Genomic DNA, 5,928 nt, shown 5'->3' with positions numbered 1-5,928 from the left:
GCGCGCAGGCGCGGCCACCGTCCCGCGGGCCGGGGGCCAGGCCCCGCCCACCGCCTGATGGACGGCACTCCCAGCCAATGGCCGTGCGGGAGCGGCGGGGGCGCGCGCTGAGCCCAGCCCGCCGTGAGGGCACTTCCCGTGAGGGCACTTCCGGTGAGGGCCCTTCCGGTGAGGGCACTTCCGGTGAACTTCCGGTGAGGGCGGTGGGCGGGGAAGCGCCAAAGATGGCTCTGATTGCTGAAAACTTCCTCTCCACAGACAGTGGGCTCTTCCTGGGGGCTGGCCGCACTGGCATTTGGGTGCCCTGCTCTGTTTCCCAAAGTGCTTGACCTGTGTTTCATCTGGTCAGGGTAACTGGCCCAGTGCCAACAGGCGGACTGCTAGCTACCAGAATAAAGTACATACATGCTTTTTGCCACAAAATGGGGGCTTAACCGGATTAAAGCCCTTCAGGCAGGTCAAGTCTGTTCAATATTTTAGTAAGGGCTCGAAAGAGGGAAGGGCAGATGTGTTTACAAAATTGGCGGATGACACCAAACTGGCCAAAACCGATGGCAGGTGGAAGAAGGACTTGAGAATCATCTTACATTGATTAATACATGAAATAATCTAAGATCAAGGAGGAAAGCTTTAGCAACAAAAAGCGGAAGTTATTACATATTGGAATTTTAAGTCACTATATGAATTCAAAGTGGCAAAACCAGTCAAAAACTGATGACATGGTATAAGCAGATCAAAGCTATATGACTATCCGTAGCAACATGCTGCTGCAGTGGAAGTAAATCTTACTCCAGGCCATCAAAAATTGTGTTGCATACAAAACCTGGAAAGCAATCATTTCACTTTACTTAGCTGCGTCAAAGCCACTGATGGAGTTCAACAGAGACGTGGGCAAACTCAATATAGTCTAGAAGAGAGAAGGAACAATCAGGTGTTTACAGACGTGACCTAGGTGGGGATGTAAACAAATTGTTTAGCTGTTCTACGATAACTGACCTCACACTGCTTCCACATTTCATTTGGGAATTATTAACTTTGCCCCCCAGTTCTGTTGATGTGACAGACACACATTTCAGCATCGCTGTCTGTCGTATATTCAATAACTGAATAGGATTGATTCTGTCCAGATGCAAAGCCCTGGGAACTCTCCCTTACAGTCAAGTATCATGAACAAACTAATTTTTTATTCTCCCAACTTTTAGTAGTAGTAAAACATCAAGGCTGGCTACACAACCTAAGGAAAACTCCACAGTTGCTTAATGATACAATGCATCAATGATACTGCATAACACAGTGTCATATGCAAACTTACATAGTTTATTTACTATCATGCAGTTTTATTGTACAACTGCTAAATCCTTAATCTCCTTAGAAGTTTTTGCAACAAGTGAAGTCAACTTGAGAACTTTAGATCAAGTAAAATGCATAAACTATTTCCAAAATGGGAGATAAATACATGATGGCAAGACTCATACTGACTCCCTGCTGATCACTCCTCTTACAAAAGTTGGTAGCTCACATTATGGCATTTTGAGGGTTGTCTTAAAGGAAATAATGCTAAGGTCATGTGTTTGTGTTAATACGTGTATTTGATTAGCCAACTGATCTAAAGATCTGTCTTTGTATTGATTGGTTTGCAGGAACTTGCTGAACAGTTCTGCTTGTAATAATTTACATAACTACATGTACTCAAATGTTCCTAAGGGTGACTGTCATTTGAAGGTGCAGAAGGTCTTCTGTTCTTTATTCTCAGTGTTATTAAACTCACATTCTGCATTTCTAGAAAGATGCACTTGCACATAGTCAAAGGCTACAAAAGGAGATATTTACCAAGCTGCCCAGGGACATGTGACAGTAAGGTTGAGGCAAACTAATTCCCTACTGCAAGAATTTAATGCATGTAACTATTTTAAGTAAATGTCACATGCTCAGATTCACCACGAAGATCAATTTGCAGTAACTTTCTCTTGTTTCTTCAGCCTGACTTCCAACTTACGTTAAGCAGAACAGTTGCAATATTACATTTCTCCTGTTACTAAACAGAGCTGAGCTCAGGGACGAGGTCCCAAGGAACACTTTAAAGTATTCATTTTGGAATGTGCCATTTCACACATAGAAGGGAGAGCTAACAGGAATTGTGCTGTGGTGAACCAATGAGAAAACTGCTTCTTGCTTGTGTCTCTTCCCTGCTTTTCCACCAAATTCTGTATGCTGCCCCAGGTTCTTTGTGTCTGCCTGTCAAATCCCTGAATATGTACTTTTGCCTCCTGAACATTAACTCCCTCACACAGCTTCCACAGGATACGGACAGGGCTGTTACTTAGTGGTTTACTAGTCCAACTGAGTTCCCATCCCTTTCCCACACATACAAGTGTACACAGAGTTCACTGAGATTCCTGTACGGATTTGAAACAGATTGGATTTAAGAGCCTATAAGCTTTGCAGATCTGGAATCATACCTTATTAAAAATGCCCTAGGGTATATTACCATGTCCCACAGCCGTAGGGAGGAGGAGAGAAGATCAAGCAGGCAGGAATTGTGCAACAAGATTGATTTATTTAATTATTTTACAAACTCTTTTATAGATTTTTTTCTTCATAGTCTAATTGGACAAAGGACCAGCCACCCCTTGGGGGTGATTGGCTAAAATCCTAAAACATCCATTGTCAAAATATTTTTCTACTATACTATAAACAAGACTTCTCAAGGTTGCAGGTGTTTCATTGTTTACAGAACTCTGCTGCCTCTTCTGTGGAGAGAGAAAAGTCTCTCACGGATTTAGAAAATAGCAATAAAATCCTTGCTAGCAGCATTTTTGTATCCACAATACCTAAGTAACAGACCTTCGAGGTCCCGCTTTATGTAAGATTCAGGTCCAATTTCATGGGCAGCTTACGCTGTCACTAGCTGGCACTGCTGCTGAAAGAAGTATCCAGACTGTTTACCTGTCCTCGATTGACCCCATCTATTGTGCCAGTAGAAGTTTCGAGCACTGGTGCACTCAAAGAAGGCAGGCTTTTGACTACACCCTCGTGCTGCTTCTTCCAAAAATGACTTTCTATTTGTATTCATTTCCACCCCCCCCCCAAACGCTATAAACAACTCTACAATGAGCTGACATACAAAAAGCTACAAACTTGATCTAAACTACTATCCTTCATTCTGCCTCAGGTCTGTGCTTAGCTTCATGGGCCAGGGACAGCTCACTGACATTCATGTGTCTATTAAAGATAAGGGCAGTAGTTCTTAAAACAAAAAGAGGAGATATTTAACAGCAGCAGCTATGCTTCAACTCTGTAGAAACTTCTCACACAATATGAGCAAGAAAAAATAGCATGAAATAAAATCTCTTCCAGTCTCATTTTTGCTGCTGATGTCAAGAAGAAATAATGTAGAAAGGATCCTTTTTGTCATTGGAAAGCCAGTGAGTTAAAAAACACCCTTTAGATGATAAGCTTTCTGCAGGAGTTCAAATGAGGGCTGCTTTGTGTTCTGCAGGATGTCCATAACCTGGACACAAACCACCCCTGCTTTTTGTCACTGCTGGTAAGGATGGGCTGAGGAGCATAAATCAAAGAGGGGATGGGACTGTCATCTGTGCTCCCACAGTCCTGTGGGCTCCCCTGAGGGAGTCTGAGGGTCTTTTTGTAGATTTTCTGCCAAGAGGCACCAGGCTTCAGGCCCTGTGTCCCAGCTAGCACAGCTCCCCAGGGCTGGCAGGGGCAGGGTGGTTGGGTAAGGGCTGCTGCAGACACGGCCCTCCCCTAGCAGCAATGCTCCCCCCAGCCTGCCCGAGCTGAGCCCGGGGTCTGTGTGGTTTAGTGCAGATCGTGTTCTTCCTTAGAAGTTAAATAAATACAGACAGTACTATTTTGGTAGTGGGACAGTGGGTAAGAACAGAGAAGCTGAATTTCAAAACTGGCTGTGAGCAAGTATGCACAGAGATTTAAACCTTTTTTGGATTTACAGGTCCACCAAAATCTTATGAAGGTCTAACAAGTCTAATCCTTTACACAACACATTTACAGCCAAATACTTCAATTACTACTAACACCACGTTCACTGATGCTGTATGAAATATAAGAAAATTTATGTGATTCTATATTCTGATTAATCCACTTGAGTGTGAAATAGTAAATCTAATTCCTAGCTGCATCATTTGCAGATCATGTAACTAGCAACTTAATTATCACCCATGCTTGTAGATCATTTTTCCCAGCCTACATGTATAATTGTGAGATATTTTGAGATCTTTCAAAGGCAAGTATTATTCAAAACTCATTTATAAACAGGAACACAATGGCTATATTTTTGCTTTCCTCAGCATATCTCTGGCTGCCCAAGGAACATTCTAAACCAGCTACTCTTTTCAGTCATCTGTAGGAATAGAGCTGAATAAAAAATAGCTTTTTTTTACACGGGGAAATGCTCTCCTCATGGAATATTGACTCTCTGCCCACTGAAAGATGTCCTTAAAATTCTTAATTGTTTTTAATAGTATAAACCTCATAATCAAAATTTAAACCTAACCTAATGATAGTAGTGTTACAACAAGTAGCATTTAGAAAAAAAACCCTGTGTGGTCATACAGTACATCTCTTTCTAGTGTATCAGAAATTTTTTGCATCCCTCTGGTGTTAAGGATTAATTTGGGCCACTCCTCCTGTCAAAGTTAGTAAATGCAACTTTCTCTTCCAGCAACAGATATCAAGCAAGGTTTAAGAACTTTAATCCTGAGCCCACCAAGAGAAAACAAAAAAGGCAAAAACCCCTCAAAATGCCTTAGACATCCATCAGCTCAGACTTCTCAACACCTGACTCTTCAGTTATTCTAAACACTGAGAGACATCAGTCTTTCCTAATCCATAGAGCAAACTAGAATGACAGACACAGAACACATTCCCAGGCACAGAATCCAGCAAATAACAGCAGCACTCATGGAAGTTGCAAAACACACAGAGGAGGTTTAGTAATAAGGGTTAGAGGAGAGGGTGACAAGGTAGGATTGGGGTTTTGTTTGTATTTCTGGCTTTGCAGTTTGTTTTTCACCTGCACTGGAGAACATGGGTTTTTACTTATTTCTGTTTTTCAACAAGTTAATAGAAACATGCTGCAGGACAGCTTATCTGAGAAACACCATACCCTGAGGTGGTAAATAAAAGCTGCTCCATTTAATCTCTGTCACCCAAATTGGTTGTGTGCTTATTTAATAATGAGTGGTTTTGCTAATGGCAAGGACGTTGGGATAATTAAAAAGGATCAATTTTCTGAAGAGGATGTTGTTGTAGGCTTATATAATTGAACTGTTGTTTCTGTCCAGAAATCTTCTCACTTCTTAATGCATTCAGCAGCTTGAACTAAAACTGCTTCATTTACACTGAGTGTAAAATTCTAGTTGCATTTAAATGCGTGGGAAGGGGTTCCTCCCGTAGTTGAAGGCACATTGCTGGCAATGTATCCAGGCTCGTTTTCTACTGCATACAGCCCAGACACAATTCAAATTCAGGACGTGAAAATACTAGTCTTAGTTCAAGATTCCCAGTCAAGACTATACCTGGTACTAAAAAAAAAAAAAAAAAAAGCCAACCCAAACTATTTTATGGAAATAGATTTTGCAGTCTTACCTTTTAACAATTTATGTGTAACACATATTATACAAAATATGAAATGTGTGTTGGGTTGTATTTAAACAGTAGGTCTCCGATCGCAGTGTAACTGTAAAACACGGATTCCTTGAGGGAGCCTGTATCTGAAAGGTGAATCACGAGAGAGCGTTAAGTAGTAAGTTCTTTGTTTCAGCTTGTGCTCGAACGGCGCTCTGTGATTGCTGCTGACCGTAACCCTGCGCACGCACCGAGCAAAAGCGGGGCGCGCACCAGCGACTCCTCACGCGGAGCCCCCGGGTCGGGCGCTCTGCGGGACACGGG

The sequence above is a fragment of the Corvus kubaryi genome, unplaced genomic scaffold, assembly GCF_017639235.1.
Source record: "Corvus kubaryi isolate FWS band 111438036 unplaced genomic scaffold, C.kubaryi_AGA036_p1.0 37396, whole genome shotgun sequence".
NCBI lineage: Eukaryota > Metazoa > Chordata > Aves > Passeriformes > Corvidae > Corvus > Corvus kubaryi.
The sequence above is the reverse complement of the archived record's forward strand: the minus strand, read 5'-3'. Positions refer to the sequence as shown.